A 5,258-nucleotide genomic window follows, 5' to 3' on the forward strand; every position below is an offset into this window, starting at 1 on the left:
AGAGGAGGAGGGGATGGGAGGAGTCAGAGGGGCTTGTGGGAGCAGACAGGGACTGGGAAGAGAGGAGGGAGGGAAACTGATAGGGATGTTAAAAAAGAAAAGGATGGCACTTTCATTTTCCAAACTAGGAACATTGTTCTTGAAGGACTAGGACACTCAGAGTTTGATTTGAAATTTAAATTTCCTTGAGAACATATTAATTTTTTCTCTCCACATAAAGCACCCCAATACTTAGTGGCTTAAACCATGACTGATTGACACCTATGCTCATGATTTTGTGTGTTGGCAATCTAGATGGTTCTTCTATTGCTCTTACCTGGGAACTGTAGGTGCTGGTGGTTGTAAGATGGTCTCGGTAGCATGTCTGGCTACCAGCCAGGTTGCCTCGACTCTCCTCCAGGTGGCTCACATTTTGTGGCATCTTGATCTCAGAGAGCAAAGACGGGAAGGAGTGGGACCGTGAAACTTCTTGAGACTCAATCTCTGAATCTTCCAGTATTACTTCTGCCATCATTGATTTAACAAAGCAAAATTTTATTTTATTCTTTAAAAATTTGTTCTAGGTGCTGTGGGACAATGGCCTGTACCCTGTCAATTATATTTTAAATAAACACTGATTGGCCAGTAGCCAGGCAGAAAGTATAGGTGGGGTGACCAGGCAGGAAGTAGAGGTGGGGAAATGAGAACAGGAGAATTCTGGGAAGAGAACGCAGTCTGCAGTCATGATCCAGCCACAGAGGAAGCAAGATGTGACTGCTTTGCTGAAAAAGGTGCCAAGTCACATGGCCAACATAGACAAGAATTATGGGCTAATATAAGTTATAAGAATTAGTTAATGAGAAGAGTCTGAGATACTGGGCCAATCAGTTTATAATTGATGTAGACCTCTGTGTGATTCTTTGGGATTGAATGACTGCAGCATATGTCCATGTTCCCAAATATTGTCTATAAATGTTTCTTTACATTTAAAGGGGGATGTGCTATAGAGATTTTCATTGGTATGGATCTTGGTTTATTGATACAAATTTAAGGTCAATTTTGTTATATGTGTATTTCTGTTCTTTATTAAGGTATTGTGTTTGTGCAGTTCATTTTAAAATATAATGCACAATCAAGAAGTATAGATTAATAGATAATCATCTATAATAGTCAAGCTTGTAGTCCTGTTGGTTAGATTTTCTAGATGTATAAAAATATATTTCAGTTAGATAGGTATTCTTCAAATCTTTCAGAGCCCTTCAGAATATAGTTTAAATGTTTAAAAACTTAAGAATTTTCATGACAATGAGACAGTCTTCTCCTGGCAGCACCAATTACTTCGAGAGGAAGATGGGCACCGAAGAGGCTCTTTAGCCATTTGGGCAAGAAGCTGTTCTTGCCTGAACTGCTGAACTGGATAGCCAGAACCTACAGAGAAATGACTGCTGAACTTGTCTAAAGGTAAGATGATTCTTTGGGGTTCCTGCTTCATGAAAGAGTCTGCTAGACATTCTGCAGGATACAGAAGAAAGTGACTGGCAAACTGCCAGTATAAGCAGACCTATCTTTAAAATTTCCTGTTTCATGGAAAAGTCTGCTGGATACTACGGGCCTGTGGGCTGAAGATGGATTCCTCAACAATACAGAAAAACTTTGGGTGACTGTCTAAGCAGTGAGATGTCTCTTTCAATTCTAAAGTTTTGGAAGTTGCTTATAATGTACTCTTCTGTTTACTTAGGTAATATTATATCCTTCTGGAGTCTTTGATGCAGCTGAAGAATTTATAGTTATAGTTTTCCTTAGTTATGATAAAAGATAAAGTAGATATAAATATTCTAACTATAATTCTTGTTTGATATCTGTTTTGTTATATGTAATTTTACTATGTTAAAGTTAAAACCTTCCTTTTTATTTAAACAGAAAAGGTGAGGTGATGTGGGAGTCCCCTCTATGTGCTGTGATTACCATTAATGAATAAAGAAGCTTCTTTGGACCTATAGCAAGGAAGAACTTAGGTAGGCAGGAAAAGCTAGACTGTATGCTGGGGAGGAAGAAGGGTGGAGTTGGAGAGGTGCCATGGAGCCGTCAGAGTCAGATATACCAAATCTTTGCTAATAAGCCACTGCCATGTGGTGGTATACAGATTAATAGAAATGGGTTAAATTAATATAAGAGTTAGCCAATAAGAAGCTAGAGCTAATGGGCCAAGCAGTGCTTTAAATAATATAGTTTCCGTGTGATTATTTTGGTTCTAGGCCACCGGGAACAAAATAAGTACCCTCCTTCAACATCTAGGGGCTGGAGAGATGGTTCAGAGGTTGAGTGCTTACTGGGCTGGACATGGTGCTGCATACCTTTAACCCCAGCACCTGGGAGGCAAAGGCAGGTGCATTTCTGTGAGTTCAAGGTAAGACTGGTCTACATAGTGAGTTCCAAGCCAGCCAAGGTAACATAGTGAGACCTTGTTTCAAAAAACAAAAAAGTGCCCTGGTGTGATTCCATCCTGTGTGTCCGTTCTGAGGAGAAGTAGGCAGTTCCCTCTTCCAACTTCTGTCACACCGAAGACTCAATGGACGTGGACTTGAGCCCTCTTAGGCCTCAGAACTACCTTTTTGGTTGTGCACTAAAAGCTGACAAGGATTCCCATTTTACAGTGGCTAATGATGAGAGTGAGCACCAGTTGTCACTGAGAATGGTTAGTTTAGGAATGGGGGCAAAAGGCAAATTACACGTGGTAGAGGCAGAACAATGAACTATGAAGGCAGTCCAATCAAAGTAACACTGGCAACTTTGAAAATGTCTGTACAATTTCTCTTGGGAACTTTGAAATGACACCAGCTGTGTCTTAAGGTTGAAGTGTGGTTCAGGGCCTGTGCACATTAGTGGACTGCACATGGTAGCTGTAGAGGAAGATGCAGAGTCAGAAGATAAAAATGAGGAGGATGTAAAAGTCTTAAGGATGTCTGGAAAGTTATCTGTTTCTGGAAATGGTAACAAGGTTCCACGGAAACAATTAAAACTTGACAAAGATGATTATGAAGATGATAAGGATGATAATGAGGAAGAAGAAGATGACTTTGATGAGGAGGAAAATGAAGAAAAAGTTCCAGTGAAGAAATATGTATGAGATATTCTGGCCAAAATTGCATACACACAAAAAATCAAATCAAAATGGAAAAGACTTAAAACCATCAACACTAAGATCAAAGGGTCAATAGTCCTTCAAAAAAACAGAGAAAAACTTTTAAAACACCAAAAGGACCTACTTCTGTAGAAGACATTAGGGCAAAAATTCAAGAAAAAGTGCATTAAATAGTCTTGGGCACTACTGGTAAATTAAGCCCAAAGATAGGAAAAAGCAAAAGGAAAAACAAATCTAGTCCATACTGAGTACCATCACCAGTCCAGACCACAGTCCTCTAGTTTCAGCTCAGTCCCCTTTCCTGATTGGCTGTCCACTCCCCTCTTCCACTGCCCCTTGCAGGCTGGAAGCAATCTCTTGTTTTCCTAAAGCATTTTTCTTTCACTCCTGTGATGCAGAGAACTCCACTGCTTTCTACCCTGGTGCATATGCCTCATCTCTGACTGTGTTTTAATCCCTTTGTATCCTTAGCTACTCAATAAAGTTTTGAGTGAACAACAACAACAACAAAAAATCAACCAAACAATCAAAACAGTGTAAAAAAAGAGTGCTAACTGCTCTTGCAGAAGACCCGGATTTAGTTCTGAGCACCCACAGAGTTCCAGAGGGTCTGATGTCCTCTTCTGACCTCCACAGGCACCAGGCATGAGCATGGTATATATGCATACATTCAGGCAAAAGTAATTTAAAATAAATAAATATTAAATGAGTTTAAGATTATCCCATTCATTATTATTTGTGTGTGTAGTGAGGAGCTGCAAGCCACTTCCCGCCGCCCAGCTCCCACACGGCTAGCTTTATACCCGAAATAATTACATGGAAACTGTATTCTTTTAAACACTGCTTGGCCCATTAGTTCTAGCCTCTTATTGGCTAATTCTCACATCTTTGATTAACCCATTTCTAATAATCTGGGTAGCACCACGAGCTGGTGGCTTACCAGGGAGGATCTTAACCTGCGTCTGTATGGAGTGGGAGAATCGTGGCGACTGCCTGATTCGGCTTCTTTCTCCCAGCATTCTGTTCTGTCTACTCCGCCTACCTAATTTTCTGTCCTATTAAAGAGCCAAGGCAGTTTCTTTATTTAACCAATGAAATTAACACAAAACAGAAGACTCTTCCCCATCATTTCCCCTTTTTCTGTTTAAACAAAAAAGAAAGGCTTTAACTTTAACATAAAGCAAGAATTAGTTACAATATTTATATCTATTTTATCTTTTATCATAACTAAGGAAAACTATAACAAACCATTCTTCAACTCCATCAAAGACTCCAGAAGGATATAATATTACCTAAGCAAATAAGAAGTCCAAAACTCTAGAAATGACAGAGACATCTCGCTACCTGGACAGTCATCCAAAGTTCCTCTGTACCATTGGGGCATCCATCTTCGGCCTACAGGCCCATAGTTTCCAGCAAACATTTCCATGAAGCAGGAAAATTCCAAAGACAGTTCAGTCACTTTCTACTGTGTCCTGCAGAATGTCTCATAGACTCTTTCATGAATCAGGAACCCCAAAAGACCATCTCACCTTTAGGCAAGTTTAGCAGTCCTCTCTCTGAGGGTTCTCTGTGTCCAGTTTATGCAACCAGGCGGTGGTGGTACAAATCTTTGATTCCTACCCTTGGGAGGCAAAGGTAGGTGGATCTTTGTAAGTTTGAAGCCATCCTGGTTCTTCAGAGCAAGTTCCAGACCAGCCAGAAACTCTGTCTCAACCCTGCCACCCACAAACCCACAAAACAACCCAAAAACCTTCAAAGCGGTTGGTTATCCTATAATCTGCATGCCGCTATTGCACCGGGGTACACATCTTGCCCAGAAGGTTGGTACTGTAGCATGCAGAAATGACTGCAGAGATGCTATTTTTTTTCTCTCTGATTGGCCTGCATAGCATCTTCCAGCTCTATTACACATATTTTTGAAAGTTTTAAAACATTTCCCATGAAATTGGTTTTTATTCTGGAAATGTTTATAATTAAGTTTTAATTTAAAAATTATCTTGGACACTAGACATTGTAGACAGTCTTGCATTTTAAATAAAAAGAAAAAGTGAAATTAGAGAAACATTTCACGACTCATGTTAGTCTTAGGGTAAAACACCTAAACAGCTAAGATTTCTGGTGGCCCACAGCATTT

The 5,258-nt window shown here is 39.9% G+C and overlaps 1 pseudogene; it reads left to right on the forward strand.

The window, feature by feature from the left end:
- The first annotated feature begins 360 nt into the window (after positions 1 to 360).
- Positions 361 to 3,291, forward strand: LOC130869753 (nucleophosmin-like; annotated as a pseudogene).
- Positions 3,292 to 5,258: the final 1,967 nt, after the last annotated feature.

The sequence above is a fragment of the Chionomys nivalis genome, chromosome 1 (assembly GCF_950005125.1).
Source record: "Chionomys nivalis chromosome 1, mChiNiv1.1, whole genome shotgun sequence".
Taxonomy (NCBI): domain Eukaryota; kingdom Metazoa; phylum Chordata; class Mammalia; order Rodentia; family Cricetidae; genus Chionomys; species Chionomys nivalis.